General features: G+C 46.8%; 1 protein-coding gene across 1 annotated transcript in view; it reads right to left on the reverse strand.

Moving 5' to 3' along the window:
- Positions 1-8305, reverse strand: part of GNB4 (G protein subunit beta 4) — a 34849-nt gene extending 26544 nt beyond the window's left edge. Inside the window, exon 1 of the mRNA XM_080929607.1 lies at positions 8216-8305. The gene's annotated coding sequence lies outside the window, so the exon portion shown is untranslated. The remainder of the gene's footprint in view (positions 1-8215) is intronic.
- Positions 8306-19621: the final 11316 nt, after the last annotated feature.

Raw genomic sequence — 19621 nt, forward strand, 5'->3', positions numbered from 1 at the left:
GCTGCTCTGTGAGTGCAGAGTCCATCCGTCTGTCTGTCTGTCCGTCTGTAATCTCTTAGCTACTGAGAATCCACACAGATGCAAAGCTTTCATGAAACATGAAAAACGCCAGCTAGTTACTGTGTGTGTGGTATGAATGTGCCTGTGTCCTCACGTATGCATATGTGTATAGTAAGTTCCTGTACATGTGTGCAGGCTCAAGGTTGACACCCCATGTCTGCCTCAATCACTCGCTACCTTATTTTTTGAGCTGGGGTCTCTCCCTGAATCTGGGCTTGCCTATTCAGTAGGCTACCCAGTTGCTGAGTCCCAGGGATCCTCCTGTTTCCTCCCCAGCACCAGGATTACAGGTGCCTACATGGCCTCAAAATATCCGAGGTGGACTGGGAGAGCAACTCACTCAGGCAGGGATGAAAATGCCTGTAGTAGAATGTAAGTAAACACACAGTGGGCAGCCTCAGAGCAACGCCAGGCTGGGCGGTGCACACCTGCTGGCAAAGCTCAGCTTCCTAACGGTCTAGCATGTTCCACTTACCTGAAGCTAGGATTTGCTATGTAACCCAGGTTAGCCTTAAGCTTAAGGAGTGCTGAGTTCCGTGTACTACATCGCCTATTGTCATGTTCTATTTACCTTATAGAATTCTAGAATAAAAACGGAACACTCTAAATCTTCACTACTCTGATTAATTCTGTTGCACGTGCTACTTTAGAGAACAAAGCTTCTTCCAGCTTCAGATGCAGGGTTCTAAGTTCATATTACCAAACAATGGAAGTCCAACATCCCTACCAAGTCCTACACAAAGTGTTTTCATGGGAAACTCATAAATTAGTGAGGGGGCTGGGGAGGTGGCTGGGAATTAAGGGAACATGCGCTTACACCATACAAATAAATCATCGTTATAAAAACAGGAGGAGACAAGCCCCTATAAATCCAGCCATTCCTTACTAAATTGCCACTTCAAAGTATAACAGGGCATGGTGGTATAGGCCTTGTCATTCCAGCACTCAAGAGACAGAAACCAGCAGATCTCTGTGAGTTCAAGGTCAGCCTGGTGTGTGTGTGTGTGTGTGTGTGTGTGTGTGTGTGTGTGTGTGTGTGCTCGTGAGTGTGTGTGTGTATGCACACATAATGTAATTCAGGGCCTGGAAAGATGGCTTAAAAAATATGGGCACTTACTGCCAAGTCTGAGTTTGATCTCTGGGACCCACACAGCAGAAGGAGCCTAAAAGCTGTCTCCTGACCTCCGCACTATGGGGTGTGCAAACCTTCATGCAAGCATATATCCGCATAAAAATAAATGTAATAAAACATACATACATACACACACACCCTAAGACTCAGTCACAACTTGCTCTCTGATCATAGGGACCAATCTCTTTGTGTACCGAATGGATACAGAAGAAAATTGTGTTGGTTTCTCTATAGCTGAAAGTGGGATCTTTGTTTGAGCACCTGGGGGTTCAATCCTCAGTAATGGGGGAAATTTTCATCTTTATGTGAGGACTATTTCAAAGCAGAACAAAGGGAGTGCTATGTGAGCATCTGGCAGGAAACCTCTCCAGAATGCATACTGAGAAATGGTGTGCACTGGGCAGTGATGTACACTGGGCACTGGTATACACTGGGCAGTGATGTACACTAGGAAGTGGTGTGCACTGGGTAGTGGTGTGCACTGGGTAATGGTGTGCACTGGGAAGTGGTGTGCACTGGGAAGTGGTGTGCACTGGGTAGTGGTATGCACTGGGAAGTGGTGTGCACTGGGTAATGGTATACACTGGGCAGTGATGTACACTAGGAAGTGGTGTGCACTGGGCAATGGTGTGCACTGGGCAATGGTGTGCACTGGGCAATGGTATACACTGGGCACTGGTATACACTGGGCAGTGATATACACTAGAAAGTGGTGTGCACTGGGTAGTGGTGTACACTGGGTAATGGTGTGCACTAGGTAATGGTGTGCATTGGGCAGTGGTATGCACTGGGAAGTGGTGTGCACTGGGCAATGGTGTGCACTGGGAAGTGGTGTGCACTGGGCAATGGTGTGCTCTGGGTAATGGTGTGCACTGGATAGTGAGTGGTATACACTGGGAAGTGGTGTGCACTGGGTAGTGGTATGCACTGGGAAGTGGTGTGCACTGGGTAGTGGTATGCACTGGGAAGTGATGTACACTAGGAAGTGGTGTGCACTGGGCAATGGTGTGCACTGGGAAATAGTGATGGGGACATTTTCTGGGAACCTACCAAGCCTCTTTTGCTCATAAGTAGTGTACCAAAGGGAACCGGCACCCATGACCCCTGTCCCAGAACATGAGCGTGAGACTGTAGGTATCCTGATGAGGACAGCCTCAGTGGAATCTGAACACCGCCACCCCCTGCCACCTCCCCCACCGTACGTTATCTATCTCTACAATCTAACCACTGATCCTTTTTTTTTTTTTTCATCTTTCTGAGCAGATTAGAACTAACAGAAAGGCTCGGCTAAAATTAAATTTTTCTTTCTTTATATTTTAGTTTTGTCCTTTTTTTCTTTCCTTCTTGAGACAGGATCTCACTGTGCAACCCAGACCAGCCTCACACTCACGGAGATCTGCCCAGCTCTGTTGGGATTCTCTCTTGTGCGCTCTGTATGAAGAAGCCCAGCCTGTCTCAGGGTGTTGTAAACACCACCACCTTCCGATTGGCTTAATAAAGAACTGAGCAGCCGACAGCAAAGCGGGATTGGGGGAACACTGTGCAGACATAGAACTCTGGGAAAGAGGCAGAGGCAGGGGATTTGACAGCCAGACATGGAGGAAGACGCAGGCGTGGGGCTGAGGAGAGGTGAGTCACAAGCCATGTGGCAGGGCAGAGCTATGAGGTCGGGTTGACCCAGGCGAAACAGCGGAGTCTCCCAAGCCTTCCTAGTTATTAAACAGTCTCTGTGTCATTCCTTGGAGGGCTGGTGGGCTGAGATAACCCAGTGGAACAGCTTTGCCCCTGGGATTAAAGGTGGGTGATACCACATCTGGCCCACAAAATAAAAATTTCAAACTGACTTTTTTTTTTTTCTTCTAAAAACAAGACCTTATGTAGCCCTGCCTGACCTCAAGTTTCCTGAATAGCCAAGGATGATTTTGAACTTCTGACGATCCGGCCTCCTCTAATAGCCTTCTGCTAGGATCACAGGCATGGGAAACCTTCTTTGTACACAAATCCAGGACTTTGTACACACTAGACTAACACTCTATCAGATGAGTTCCTGATTTAGAGATTTGTTTTTTAAGGGAATCACCCAGTTGGTGCTGAGTTTTCCCATCTTAGTCTCCGGTGACCGACCTACTCACACATGTCTTGTTATCATCATTCCACCAGAGGGCAGCCGAGAGGAAGGCGGCTGTGCAAAGCCACACTGGAGCTCACTGGCTTCCACAGCAGCTGTGCAGCCAGCCTCAGTCAGCAGGGCTGGCGGGGTCTCTGTACGGCCTCCGGTCCATCTCGGGGAGCATCCCTCAAATGCAAGAGCTGGAAAATATGTGTGCTCATACTCGTCCCGCCAACCGCATCCATCCATCCAGTATCTGTGCTTGCTCTGCCCACTGCTCCGCTTCTCCGCTGCCTGCACAGGGGAACTGCCTCAGGTTCCTGCTGCTGTGTCCCTTGGACTGCAGGCTGAAACACAACTTTTACCTCTCAAGCTGCTTTTGTTAGAATAGCTTATCACAGCAACAGGAGAAGCAACTGGGCCAGGGTCTCTGTTCTTATCTGCTTAGGAAATGAACCCAAAGCAAGAGCACAAGGGCTCTGTACCAAACTTTAACTACAGACAAGAACTGTGCAGGAAAGCAGCCAAAGTTAGATCCCAGGTGATTAGGGAGGCTATTGTAAGATAATCTCGAATGCAATCAGGAAATGAGGCGTGTCTTCAAACGGGAAAGAAGCCAGGCGTGGCACATGCTGTGTAATTCCGGCACTGAGTCAGGACGACTACCACCAGTGGGAAGCCTGGGAGCACCTCACAGGGAGCATCTCATGGGGAGCACCTCACAGTGAGACTCTGTCTCAAAAGAAACAATGACAGGACTGGGGATGTAGCAGGGGATGGTAGGATGCTGATCCCTTGCATCAGGCCCTGAGTTGGATCCAGGCAGAAGAAACTGGAAACAGCGGAGGCTCTACAGTGGCCAACCTTGTCTGTGTGATGGTGAGGGAGAAGAGCGGCAGACAGCAAGAGGCCGGAGCGGTGGTAGGCATGCTCCAGGTCATGTAGGCCTCTCAGGCACGTAGGGATCCTCTCCCCTCCTCTCCCCTCCTCTGGGCCTTTATTGCTTATTTTGGAGCCCGGGTTCTTCACCCTGGGCCATGCAGAGACTTGCAGGCTATGTCCCTCTGAAATTCCCCAGCACTGTTTTCAATATCACCTTGCTCCGCAGCACAGAGTTCAAGGTTCACCGAGACCTTCCTTGTGCCAGCACTAGGCTCAGCCATGCAGATAAGGCGCTGGCCCAGTTCATACCATTTCAGTGCCATCCTCAGCAGCCAGAGCTGGGAAATGTATGTATATGGTACGTACATGTGCAATGATGTATGCCAGTGTGCTTACACCTTTCAGTCACAGGCTCCCATTGATGCCATTTGTCCCAACCTAATGTGAGGAACTTTTCACTGCCCCTCCCTCATTTCCTACCTCCCTTCCTTTCTGACGGGGCCTCACGTAGCCCAGCCTAGCTTAAGATTTGCTATGTAGCCACGGACGATATTGAACTTCTGACCCTCTGCTCCACCTATCAAGTGCTGTGATTACAGGCACGTGCAATCACACCACCACACCTGGTTATAAGGTGAAGGGGGTCGAAGCCAGGGCGTTGGCACGCTAGGCAAGCACCCTACTGAGGGACCCCACACCCAGCCCTTATTTCTAATGTTTTGTCTCTTAGAGTAAAAACTCTAGCTCTTGTGATATCCATACATTGACTCATTGTCTTTGTTACTGTTAGTGCTGTGGAGAGACACACACAGGACCAAAGCAACCCTTATAAAAGAAGGCACTCAACCGGGAGCTTTCTTACAGTTTCAGATCACCATGGGAGGAACAGATAGGCTCGGGGCTGAAACAGTGACTGAGACCTTTGCATCCTGATCAACAGGCAGAAGGCAGAAAGAGACACTGGGCATGGCATGGGCTTTGGCAACCTCAGAGATCACCCTTAGTAACACGCCTCCTCCAACCAGGTCACACCTCCTAATCCTTCCCAAACAGACTACCCGCTTGGAAATGTGCATTCCAACATTTTAGCCTATGGGTACCATTCTCTTTCAACGCCCCCAACACACTAATCGCAATGTGACAATACCCACAAGATGGCTTCAGGACTGCAGTACTCCTGTGCAAGTATGAGCTACCTGAAAAGATTAAACCTTTCTTCCCCAGTTCATGTTACAATGACGTCAAAAATGGTCGGTCCTGTGTTCAAACCCTACCTGGGCTCTTTTCCTTCTGGTGTTGGCTTATTCAATATTTGTACTCAATTGTGGAGCTTTAAAAAAGTAAATAAAGAAACATATCCTAAAGCCCCCCTCCAGCTTATTTATGTGCATGTGTTCATGTCTGTGCGTGTATGTAAACACATGTGCCTTGGTGCCCAAGGAGATCAGAAGGTGTTGGGTTCCTGGTACTAGATTTAAAAATGGACTACTACCTATTTTGCTTTTTTTTATTGGATAGTTTATGTATTTACATTTCAAATGTTATCCCCTTTCCCAGTTCCCCCCTCTTCCATACCCCCTCCCTCTCCTTCTATGGGGATGCTCTCACTCCCAACCACTTACTACCACCCCATCGCCCTGTCATTCCCCTACACTGGGGAAATAAGCCTTCACTGTACCAAGGGCCTCTCCTCCTATTGATGGCAGACAATACCATCCTCTGCTACAGATGCTGGAGCCATGGGTCCCTACCATGTGTACTCTTTGGTTGGTGGTTTAGTCTGTGGGAGTTCTGGGGGTGGGATCTGATGCCCTCTCCTGTTGGGTCTGAGTACAGCGACAGTGTATTCATATAATAATACATACATAAATAAATAAATAATAAATCTTTAAAAAAAACAAAACTGGGGTGGGGGAGAAAAAAGACAGACAGAAAGTCATAGGGCGGAACACTACATTGAGAAAAAAAATGTGTTTTTGTGTAGATACGCCGTATACAACAACATAAGGGACCCCCAGAAATGGACAGATAGAAGCTTCAGGGAAAGGGGATGGTGGAACAGGAGGAAGCTCTGAGAACATCTGGCTTAACACATAACGGATATCAAAGAATTCCCACATTATAAAGTGGGTTGTCATTGGGAAACCGGGGCTTCCTTGTAGCCCAGGTTAGAGCCTCTCTCAAGAACACCCTCCTGCCTTATCTGCTGGAGCTGGGATTTCCGGGGGGCCGAGGTGGGGAGCCCCACAGCGCCTGGAGTTGCTGGCTAGTCAGCTTTCACCCTTCCACAGTGGTGAGAATTGTTTCTCTGGAGCCATGTTAAAGCAGAGGTGAGGGTTTGGATGAACAGTTAGGCACTGGTACTTATTTAACGCCAACAGAATAACTGTGCCCCAGGAAAAGGGACACTGACCCAGGGCTGCCAGGGACAGCATGCCTGAGGGTGGCTGTACAAAGTGACACCAGTAAATGTCAGAGAAACCAGCACAGGCTTCTGACATGTCTAGGACATTTTACGTGTACATACGTGATGGCTGAACCTGGGACTAACTGAACGTGTTCTAGGGAAGGAAGCATGCGCCCTACGGACAGTGGGATCTTGTCCTGAGTCCAACTTGGGTTAACAGTTAAAGGCCACTATGAGTCATTTAGCATCTCCTTGCCTGTGGAATGTATAATGTGTCCTTTGAGAAGTGACCGAGAGATGACAGAACAGTACAGCTCACTGCCCCTGACGCAGGACAGAGCTTCGGTGAACAATTCCCTTAATAATTCCAATTAAACTAGTCAGCAAGGCAAAGAAAGGAATAACCAAGCCAACAAACTTAAATAACACACCTGAAAGAAATCAGAGAATTCACTCAATCTCCAACAGAAGCTGGTGATGGCTGAAAAATGCCCAATACTTGGCTCCCACTCTTAGTTTTGAAAATGTCCCCAGGATCTATTTTTAAAGAGTAAAAACACACGACGGTATGTTTATTCAGAAAAGACCAGCAACTCAAAACTGCTTCCTGTCTATCGATCATGGACTTAAGGCGTGCAGTTAAGTGAACCACACAGCACGCAAAATCAGCCTCATGGTCTAATAATGTGTAGACACAAGAGGTGTGGCAATATTTATTAAATGGTACTTTTAAAGTTTCTACTTCGGTTCTAAATCCACTGGCAAACCCAAATGTAAAAATGAAGACTACTTAAATGCTCTTAATCAAAATATTAAAATGTACAGTAAACTTTCAGAACCGGCAATGACGCTGGCAGAGACCAAATATTATAGTTTGGTCCGACCCCTGTTAAAACAAAACAAAACAAACAAGTAAAAAAAAAAAAAAAAAAAAAAAAAACCCCACCACCCTCCCTCTCTCTCATATGAGCATGTGTCAGCCATCATATCCAGATAAGCTGAAAAATATAAAAGGTCACCGACTCAGTTCGCGATATTGAAAGCAATTAATAATTACATTTCTGTCTTAAGCCAACTCCCTGGTAGGGCGCGGGTCCACAGCAGGCTACATTCTCACCTTCTTTTTTACCAGAAACAGAGGGGAGGGGAAAGGTTGGGAGAGGAGTGGAGAAAACAAAATCACCCACAGCTGGAAGCTGTCTCTCAACTTTGAGAAAGCAGAAAGAGATGCAGGGAGACGATGAGAAAAAAAAAAAAAAAAAAAAAAAATGCTTTCTCCTGTTCTAAACTTGCAAATATCCGAAATCCGTTAACTCCCCCCTCCCCTTTAAAAAGAACCAAGCCTTGGGGACACAGTATCCGTCCAAAAACCAACAACCCCGGGCTCCAGCAGCCCGTGGAGAACTTGGAGGGGTGGGGGCTCCGTGCTCTGCAGCTACGGTCCTCTGGGCTCCCCGGCGGCCGCACCCTCGGGCCGTCCCCGGCCTCGCCGAGCACAGGAGAGCCCGCGTCCTCCCGGAGCCCCGCGCCCCGCCGCCCGCGTCCTCCCGGAGCCCCGCGCCCCGCCATCCGCATCCACCCGGAGACGGCCGCCTGCCTCCTGCCGCCCGCGCTCGCCACCTACCTGGAACCCGGTCGCCACCACCGCGCTGCTGCTGTGCTCCCGGCTGCGGGTCGCGAACCGCTACCAGGCTCCGCCACACAAGACGACGACCACACCCAGAGCCCTGCACGCCGGACGGGGCGGGGACCGGGGCGCGGCGCGCGGGGGCGGGGGCGGGGGCGCGCGAGGCCGGGGGAGGGTCTGGGAACGCGCCGCGACAGCAGCGCGCGTGGCTCGGGTCGGGGCTGGCGGGAGCGAGCGCGGCCCGGGAGGTGTGGGGACGGGGGTGGGGGGGCGCTCCAGGGGCTCGGAGAACCCAGAGCGCGCTTTGGCTTGGGTGGAGGCTGATTGGCGTACGCAGGGCCAGGGGCGCGTGTGGCTTGGGGAGGGGGGGCTGGCGGGGGCGCGCGTGGCCTGGGCCGGGGTGCAAGGGGTGGGCGCTGGCCGTGCGCGCAGCCTTGTGGCTTTGGGAAGCGGAAAAAGCATCTCCCGGCAGTTTCGATTTATCCGTGTGCCCCTGGACGCGCCGTCTAAGCTAAGTGCCTGACTTCTTCGCGGCTGGCCCTGGCCTGGACCTGGCCTGGGCTGCGGTGTCGAGCCAGGAGAGCCACAGATGCAGTCTGCAATTACTGAGCTCTGAAATCTGAAGTCAGTCCAGCCTAGCAGCCGTCGGTGGATGCCCGAGGTTCACTGGGAACGTAAAGCTAGTGATACTGCCCTGTCTCCCCCCAAACCCTCCACCCCCCCGAAGGTGCAGAAAACATTCCTGAACAGACCCATGCTTGCAGAGCCTGCTTCTTGACTGTCAGCTCTTGGAAGTTACTCTCTCTGTTGCCACTGATGTCTGGAAGGCCTTCTTTCCCAACACCCTGTCAGGTCTCTACTATTTCAACACCAGTGCACCTCAAGTGACTCTGGTCACATTTCTCTGGCGCTGTATACTGAACATGTGATAAAATAAATGTCTCCCTCCAATTTGCTTCTTCTGCAGGGGCATTGCTCCTCTTCCCCACCCCCATCTTTCTTTGGAGTTAATTCCACTTTGACAGACGGTTGCTATAGCATTCTCTTTCTGACGTCAAACAATTTAAAGAAACAGAGCTGGGTAACAGGATTGTAGAACCAGGAGAAGGGTTTAAAGACTATCAGACGGCCTTCCTCGGCTTCCTTATCAGCTGCTCTGCAACATCACCAGGAATAAAATGCACTCATACCTACAGGAAAGGAGGCCGAACACGGCACTCAGAATGTGACTGGGAAGAAACTGCAGCTGCTCTGCGTAAAAGCCACACCACCGCAGATGTGAAAACAGCAAGATACTAGGATGATGAAGTGTTTTCTCCCCAAAGTTTTGTTTTCTCTAAATTAATGCTGGTTGCTCTTTCTCTGTTAAGAAGAAAATGAAGAAGTACCAGACCTACCCATCAAAGAAACAGGACAGTTCGCAGCCTGAGTAGTCTAATTTTTGACAGCGTATTTCAGTAATAAGTCCTAAACTAGAAGATTGGAAACAAAGGGAAGCTGGTACTTGGGAGCACTTCTATTTCTAAGGCTCTCTGCCTCCGTTTTTTTATCCCCATTTCACAGATTAGCAAACTGAGGCCCACTAGGATTCAGTTTGTTTTATGAAATCACAAAACATGGCACCTGACTAGACCAACTTGAACACCTGCTTTCCTCTGTTGTAATTGCCTCCCTCTTAATCCTGTGCACCACATGGCAGGATTCTGAGAAATGCTCTACTTTCAACTGTTTATTGAAAGACAAGCACCTGGAGAAACTTAGTGGAAAGCCCTGGGGTGCTGAATCTATTATGGAGACGATGGGGGAAACAGACCTCAATAGCTCCAAAACATGAACTGCAGAGCCCGAAAGGTTGATGATCTTTGATGACCTGTGAAAATTTCGTGGGGACAGAAATGCTAGCCTAACAGCCCAAATATTAAAAAGAAGTAAAGAAGTATTCATCTCCCAAACAAGCCTACTTCTTACATTACTTCTTGCATGTCGCTTATTTTCTGAAAAGAACCCTTACTTTTATGAGCAAGCCTATGTTCTGTGCATCAGAAAGTAGAGTCAGTGAGATTTTCATTACCTGGAGCATCTTCCCAAGAGTAACCAAGTGTGTGGATGGCCTCTCACAGCTCCTGGTGTTCCAAGAATAAGGAGACCTGTGGAGGGTGGGGGTAAAGAAAAGGGGGGGGAGACCAGGAATCTGGCGGAGAAAAACTCAGAGACACAGAGACAGAGTTAGATACTGAGAGCAAGAGAAAAAAAGACAGCCAAAGAGACAAACAGGATCACAAGAATACATATACACATACATGTACATACACATATACACACACTCACACATATACATATGCACTCACACACATACACACACACACACACACACACACAGCTCATTGTTGGTGCTACGGGCTGTGTGGAAGCTTGCCCCTCAGGATTGAGCCTAATGGTCCACAGCAGTGGTTAGATCCCTAACTCACTGGGTCCATAGTCTCAAATTCTACTTTTTTAGCAGAACACGGGGGGGGGGGGGCTCAGAGACAGAATCCGGTACCTTTTACCCTCATCTCCAGGATGGTGCTTACCAGGAGGACTTGTGTCTGTCAGGTACTCCAAGGACAAAGAAACGAAGACAGTTGCTTGTTTTGTTCTTCAGTCCTGACCTGCTCAGAGCCTCTGAGATTTCGGCTCAGAAGAGAGGAAATGGTTTCCCAGGGGTTCAGTGACAGTTACTTATAGAGACATATGTGTCCCCTTTGGTCCAAGAGTTTCTACCCTTGTTCCTGACTGTGTCAATTTGAACTCTCTACCCAGTGAGCGCTCACATTCAGGCTGTGCTGTCACACATGATTATAAACGTGGAGATAGCTTTGCTCTCACTGTCTCTCAGTCCCATTGCCTACTTCAATGTGTTTCTTCATTTGGCCCAATCCAGGTCTTCACATCTATTTAATGTTGCTATATCAGCTTGAAGCTCAAGTGAATCCATGCCAAACGTGCATTTTCTGGGCAGTGTATTTCTCTGACTTGTTCCAGCTGGCTGTGCTTGTACTGTATAAAGCAGTGTGTAAAACGTTGAAAGTCTTCAGAACTACCCCTTTCACAAGTGGTAATATATTACAGACATACATCCCCCTGTCCGGTATATGACTTTTTAATGTTCTTTAGACTCCCTTACTTTCTTCTCAGGCACTCACTTCCGGTGATGTGAATGTAAACTGTGCTTTCAAATCACACTCTAGAGACACTCAATTTTCTTTTTTTCTTTTCTTTTCTTTTTCTTTTTTTTTTTTTTTTTTTTTTTTTTTTTTTTTTTTTTTTTTTTTTTTGGTTACTTTGCCAAGTGCGCTACGAATGATAGAGCTAGCAAAGTGGACAGTTTTCAACACTGTCCTCAGAGATGAATGCTTCCAATTTCGAGGCCAAATTACATTGAGGCATCCGTTTCTAGCACAGACATCAGATGGCTCACTACCACCTGTAACTCCAGGTTCGGGATATCCAATGTCCTCTCCCATCCTCTGAGGACACTGCCTCCACACGTGTGTATATGCACACATACACACAATTAAGAGAAACTGTCTCATAAGACCTTAAGTACTTACTGGTACTGGTTCCTCGTACCAGTGAGACACATGACCCCTTAGCGTCTGTCAGAAGTGAGTTCTGGGCTTTTTCTGCCAGGCATCCTGAACACAGCGCAGTCTTACTGGAATCGTCCCTCTTGCTCATACAGACCTCATTTTGTCCCACCCCTTTCACAGTGTATGCTTTGAGCTTTACCCTTTCAGGACCCTGCATCTCACACATACACTCCCGCTGTGAACTACTTGTAACCCCTGCATCACTTCCCTTGGGTGCCCAGCAAGAACAGTTTCCAACCCATCTTCCTCGGGCATTTCAGAGAATTTAGGAGAGTGTTACACTGGGCTAATGATGTCTGCCACAGACAGGAGAGGGAATAGAAGTGTGCAGCCACTTGTTACCTGTTCTTGTACTTCCTGTTCTGGGAAAGAGACTTGGCACGGTTGAAAGAACAGTAACTTCATATTCTGTCAAAGGCTCAGTGCAGGGCTCATGATATTGTGAGATTTTATACATACGTATTTCTCTAGGATCCTATAGATTGCATTGAGTCTACTTTATCATATACTGAATTCTAGCATAGTTGACAAACACTTCTGGCACTATTGGTCAGATAAATATTCACTAATTAGCTCACCCTATCCCAAGAAGACTTTTGAATAGCATGTTTGAGGGAGCTGCTCTGACCTATTTGTACTGATGATTAAAAACATCTGATTAGTTTTTTCTCCATATAACAACCTTGAAACAAAGGAGTTGCACAAACAATGTGTTCCAGTGTGTGTGTGTGTGTGTGTGTGTGTGTGTGTGTGTGTGTGAACGTCTTTGTACAGGGCTTGGTGGCTAAGTAGAAGCCTCCTTTACTTTTTGCCCTGTCAGCTACAGTGTTAGTCACAGTTCTCTCAGGGAGCTTGGAAGTCAGGGAGGGCTACCTGTTGATGGAAGACAGGCCAAGTATGGGGACAGAGAGCTCAGTTTCTCTTCTCACAGGCCCTTCCATGAATCGTGAATTCTGCACAGGTCAGTGGCTGAGTTCTAAGAGTAGGTGTTCTGGAGAACAAGGAGGAAATCTCAATGACAGCCACATAGCACAGCTTTGATTCCCACGTGCCCCTGGCCTAGCCAGGCAAGACTGATAGACTCACAGACCTCTTCATGAAAAATGAATCATCCTAGGAGACCAGGGAGGCTAGCATCTTCTCTTACAGACATCTTCAGAAATGTCTCCTTTGGCCTGGGAACGCACATGCGCTCCTTCAATCCCAGCACACTGGAGGCTGAGGTGAAATGACTGTAGCCGGAGACCGGTGTAGGCTGCACCGTGAAAACTTGCTTTAAAAATCAACAACATTGGCAACAACAGAAGCCTATACCAAAGCACTACCATCAACCAACTCTCAGTTTCATAGCTAAGAGTTTATCTTCTTTTCCTTTCTTCATTACAGGATAAGTTTTACTTATGATAATACATCCTGTCAAATATTTCAAACAGTAGAAAATGTCTCATTTTTCTTACTTATGTGGCACTTTTTTTTTTTTTTGAGACTTGGCTGGTTCAGTTTTGTTAACATGACACAGGCCAGTTACACCTAAGAAGAGGGAACATCAGTTAAGGAATCCATCAGCTTCACCATGGAGATATTTGGGAGACATGGGAGGGCAGTGTCATGCCTTAGGCAAGGTGGTCCTGGGGCATATAAAAAACAAACAGAGCAAGCCAGGGGAAGAAAACCAGCAAGTCGGTTTGGACATGGCCTCTACTTTGGTTCCTGCCTCTACTTCCTGCCCTGATTTCCCTCAATCACTTAGAAGTTGTAAGATGATAAAAGATGATATATTTCCTTTCTGAGTTGGTTTGGGGTCAGGGTCCTATCGTGTGTGTGTGTGTGTGTGTGTGTGTGTGTGTGTGTGTTGTCAACTTGACACAAGCTAGAGTTACCAGGAGAGAGGAACCTCAGCTGATATAATACTTGCACCAGACTGCTGGTAGACAAGTTTAAGGACATTTTCTTGATTAATGATTGGGAAGTCCCACTTTGATACTGGGTTATACAAAGAAAGCAGGTCAAGCAAACAAACCACTGGGAGCAAGTCAGTAAATATCATTCCTCCATGGCCCCTGCTTCAGTTCCTGCCCTGATTTTCTTTTACGACGAAGTAACTACAACTCTAAGCTAAAATAAACCCTTTGCTCCCCCAGTTGCTTTCGGTCATTGTGGTGGTTTGAATGAGATGTCCGCCATATGCATTTGGATACTACTTGGTCCCCAGTCTGTGGTGATGTTTGGGGAGGCTTAGGGGGCATGGCCTTCCCAAAGGAAGTATGTCATTGGGGAGCCCTTTGAAATTTCAAAAGCCAACTGCCATTTCGGGTTCACTCTCTGCTTCCTGTCTGTAGGTTTGAGCCCTGAGAGCTCTGCTGCTTCTCCACCATGAAGGTGCTTCTCCACTGTGAAGGTGCTTCTCCACCGTGAAGGTGCTTCTCCACCGTGATGGTAATGGAGTCTTATCTCTCCGGAGCCATAAGCCCCAAATAAGCTCTTCTGTAAGTTGTCTTGATCTTGGTGTATTATCATAGCAATAGAAAAGTAACCAATACATACAGTTACTGTCCTTATCACAGCAATAGAGAACTAACTAATGTGCTCAGTTTTTTTCCACAGCAACAAAAAGCAAAGTGGGATAGATAGTATCTCATCCCGTGGCCCAGGCTGGCCTCAAACTCATGATAGTCTTCCTCCTTCAGATTACAGGCACCAGCCACCACGCATGTCCAGTTACTAATATGAGTTTTTTAAAAGGTAGGCTCTCACTATGTAGACTAGTCTGGCCTTGAACTCACAGATATCTATTTCTGCTCTAGAATACTAGGTTTATAGGCATTGTGCAACCACGCCTGGCTAACTACTTTCTTAATTTTTATTTTAAAACTTATAATGTAAAAAGTGACCTTTTGGTGTACAGTACTATGATTTTCAGTTCAAGCACAGATTCAAAGAACGGGCATTATAGACATGGTCAGTGCAGTCCAGTCACCTGAGTAAGTGCTCCCATATTCGTCCCCTTCCCCCTTCATCCCTAATAAGCCCCGATTGTCCTCCATCCTTACAGTTCTGTCTTGTTTTATTGTTTTTTACCCAAAACATAAGCATCTCTCTGTGTAACCAAAACTGTCCTGGGCCTCATATCCTAGCCCATTGAGTGCTGGGATTACAGGCATTTACTACTACTAAACCTGATGGCATCATTGAAATAGACTCTCATGGAATGTAAACTTTGAGACTCCATCCATTCATTAAACATAGCATGTTGGTTCATTTATTTAAAAAATGTTTTTTATCTCTTGAAAGTTCCATATATTTATACAATGTGTTTTGATCATATCCATCCATCACTACCTCCTTCCAGTTTCCCTTAGTGTCCCTACCGACACACCACACACACACACACACACACACACACACACACACACACACACGAGTGTGAGTATCCCTGGAGGCCAGTTCCCTGGAGGTGGAGTTACAGGTATATGTGAGCCATCTGACAAGAATGCAGAGAACTGAACTTGCTCTTCACCACTGAGCCATCCCTGCCATGGAATCCCTTTCTCATGAACTCTTTTTCAGTTGTTTACTAAAAACTCCCTGAGTTCACTTAGTGCTGCTCATATGCACATGGGGATGTGGCCATCAGTGGCCAGGAGCAACCTACCATGTCCCAAGAAGTGAGTGACCTTGCCTCCAACAGCTCCTCCTATAGGGTTAAGGTCTGGTCTCCTTACTATAGTGACTGGACTGGTCTTGTGCAGTAACAGGTAACCATGTCTGCTGTGAGCTGATATGCGCAATGGGGGTGTGGTGTTCAGAACTCACCAAGGTCCTCTTTCCTATACATCAGTCTTTAAATTCTTTCACCAGCCCTTAGTGGGAGCCTGGTATCAAATACCCAGCCATAACTGAATACTGACACCACTTTGAACAGCTAGAAATCTCTGCATTTAACCACCACCCACTGCAAAAAAAAAAAAAAAAAAAAAAAAAAAAAAAAAAAAATCTCTGAGCAAAGTTGAGAGCCGCATAAATCTATAGATACATTTGGGATGCATTTTTGCAGGATGGCCATTGAGCAAAACAGCAACAGAAGGTTACCCACTTATAACTTATAACCTCCCCAGTCATGAACTCTGAACCATATTTATAGTATCAGGCATGAAATCCCTCCTGTAAAGCAAGCCTCTTATCCAATCAGAAACCAACACAGTACTATTGCACCAGAAGACACATCTCATTAAGTCCATTGGTGGTTTTCTTTCCCAGAAACCTCCATGGCACCTTCTGTCACTGTGTGGCCTAGACAGCAAGGAAAGAAGTTCCTGGTCAGTCTGAGGCTGATTTTTATATGCCCGGTGGTCATAGTGAGTGATGTCTTTAGGGCTTTATCTACTGGTTCATTTTCATTGCTGAGCAATGGTGTATGGTGTTCTATACTGTCTTAATTGGAGTGACTATTGTTGTGACAGAACACCAAGACCAAAAGCAACTTGGGGACAAATGGAGTTTATTTCACACACACAGTTTGATACAACAGCTCAACATCAAAAGCTGTGAGGGCGGGAACCCACCCAAGGCAGGAACCTGGAGGCTGGAACTGATGCAGAGGCCATGGAGGAGTTCTGCTTACTGGTTTGTTCGTCATGTTTTGTTTACTTGGCCTGCTTTCTTATAGAACCTATGACCATCAGCCCAGGGATGGCCCCACCTACCATGTGCTGGGCCCTGTCTCATCAATCACTAATTAATAAAATGCCCTACAGGCCTCCTACAGTCAGATTTTATAGAGGCATTTTCTCAACTGAAGCTCCCTCCTCTCTGATGAGTCTACCTTGTGTCAAGTTTAATTAATTTCCCTAAATCCCAACACACATTGTATCCCTCTTTGGCTCAAAGAACCTGCAATGTTACACCACTTACTTTTCCCATTGTTGTGACAAAACACCCACAAAGCAGCACTCTTAGGAGGGAGAGTTTGTTATGTTCACAGGTGGAGAGGCCCCAGTCCATCCTGCCAGAGAAGGGGTGCTGGAAGGAGGATAAGGCAATCGGTCACAGTCTATAGGCAGGAAGCAACTATCACACTTCAAAGCTGGGCCTCAGTGAGACCCCCCCCCACCTCTTAAATCTTCCACAATTTTCTAAAACACCACAGCTAGCTAGGGACCAAGTGTTCAGACACATGAACCTATAGGCATGAATTTCACGCTCAACCCACAATAAATGTTTCCCAAGCATCTACTCTACCCAGTGTGTGCTCTGCAAGGCCTTGTAGAATCACCCTCCAGCCCTGTTTCCAGATGTTTGCTGCACTTCCTGAGACTGTTTCCTGGTCCTTCTGCTCTTCAGAGGGTCGCCAATCTATTCCTGATGTGAACCCTCCCCAAAACTCAGCACCATCCCTGCCCCATCACCCATGTACCCAGTAGGACACTGAGAAACATCACCAGTTTATCTTAGACGTTTGTCCCCAGCCTGTGAATGCTCCCTTACAGACAGGCAACAACTCCTGCACCAGGTAGTAGCTGGCTGGAAGATAAGTCTACTTTGCTAAAAGAAGCCAACATATTTCCAAGTGATTCTGTTGGGTCTCTCCCTTGGGATGTGGATTATCCAAGGGAGGGGTTCCCTCTCCCTTCAGCACTGCATTCTGCTGGAGCAACTTCCCGGAGCCCCACCCCCAGCCACCCCCCACTCCACCCCGTCCCCCGCTTTACTCAGTTACTGAACACAGAGCGAAGCTGCAGAAGTTCTTTTACACCTGTCTGAGCAGTTCCGGGAGAGGGTTTTGAAACTTTTAAAGAACTTAATGATATGGTAATTTTTCAGGTAATTTTCCAATAAAGCAGAAAGAGCTCTGATAGCTGTCATCAACGTGTCACTTCCCCCCAGCAACGAAAGCAATGAAAGGAACAGTGATCGAAGGACAGGAATAGTTTCCTAATGGAAACTTTGTTCCGGACTTGCAAGGGCGGAAAGGAGCCCGAGCAACAACTGGTCTCATTTGTTGATAGAAATACCGTGCTCTACATCAGAAAACAAGTCTAAAATTGAAGGTTTGGGGACTGGAAAGATGAGCAGTTAACAGCACTGCCTATGCTTGCAGAGGACCTGGGCCTGATTCCCAGCACCCACGGGGAGCTCCACAACTACCTGCAATTCTAGTTCCACGGACGGTCTCTTCTGGCCTCCACAGGCTGCACATGTGTTGTACACATAAAACCACACAGGCACACACACGTGCACATGAAAACAAAGACTAAGACAGACAGACTTTAAAAGCAAGAGGAGTTTTGAATGTTTGAATGTTCCACTTTGCCCCAAAATGTATTTAACAGGAATAGGCATTGTGTTCAGACTTCCTTATCCATCTTCTCTCAATGGACCAGGAGATCTATTGTGCTTTGAATATGAAATGTTCTAGAAATTCATTGTCTGAATGCTTGGCCCCAGCTGGTGATGCTCTTTGGGAGATCGTGGAGCCTCTAGGAGATGGGGCCTCGGCAGAGGAAGTTCACCAAGTTTTATAGCCCATTCCAGTTCTCTCTGTTCCCCACTTACCCCCACTGTCGTGTCCCTTCTTCCCTCCCAGTCCTACCTTTACAACCCCACATTATCCATTCCTTCATATCTCTCCCCCATTACTCCTCCTCACAAATATCTCCCCTATTACCTCCTCCTCCAAATCCCTTTTCCCATTACTCTCCCCTCTTCTCCTCAGAGAATCTTACCACAGCACCTGAAGCCATCAAGGGTTTCTTGATAAGTGAGTCAGTGAACGACTCAGGGCCTCCAGAAATCCATCCATTCATTCATTTGTAAGTATTTAATATGTTCTCAGATAGTAAAATAACTTTACTGCTATGTAGGTACAGCAAAATTCACATGAAAACAAGCATATTTGGATTTGTTTGACTGCTCTAGGAACAGGATCTTATCCCAGTCGATAAAGTAACCAACTAGGAGTAAAAGTAGGGCACGAGTTCAAAGACTTTGCATGGTTTTTATGCATTGCATCACTCTGAGCTAACACAGAGAACTGGTCTACCTTAGAGGAGTTTAGTTCATCATGGGATGTGAGGCACTCCATCCAAATGAAAGTAGCTAAAGAAGTCTTGGGAGAATTCACTCCTCCAGAGACAGTGGTTCCTGTTCTCATGCATCCAGAGTGCTTTAATGGGTGGTGGTATCTTCTGTTTCAAAGTGCTCATCAGGAAGCTCAGTCATGACTCTGATCTACAGTATTAGCAAGGCAATAATGGATTAAACATGGACTGATTTCTCTTTTCTTTAATGGGGAGGAATCAATTATTAAAGCCAAATATCAGAAAATAAATATCTAAAGTACCTTAGAACAAAAAAGAATTAAGAAAACAATCCTCTTTAAAGCAGAATTCTTTTAAAATTGTTTTTAAATATACTATTTTACTAATTCTTTGAGAACCTAATAATGTATAGAATGTATTTTGATCAAATTCACTTCCACTCCTCCCCCTTTACTCCTTTCCAGATCGATATCTTTCCATTCACCACAACTTCACATTATGGGCCCATCTCCTGGAACATGATGGACCTACTAGGTGCCATACTCTCAAAGAAAATGAACTCCCTCCCACCAGGAATAATCAACTGTTAATAATTCCTCCATTATGTGTAGTAAGTCATAAGCCTGTTCCCCTATTAACTAGGACTTTGAGTGGTTTGATCTTCTACAGGCAGCCATAGCTTCTGAGAGTTCTTGGGGCAACAGACCTATCATGTCCAGAAGACATTTTCAATC

This window comes from Micromys minutus (assembly GCF_963924665.1).
Source record: "Micromys minutus genome assembly, chromosome: 15".
Taxonomy (NCBI): domain Eukaryota; kingdom Metazoa; phylum Chordata; class Mammalia; order Rodentia; family Muridae; genus Micromys; species Micromys minutus.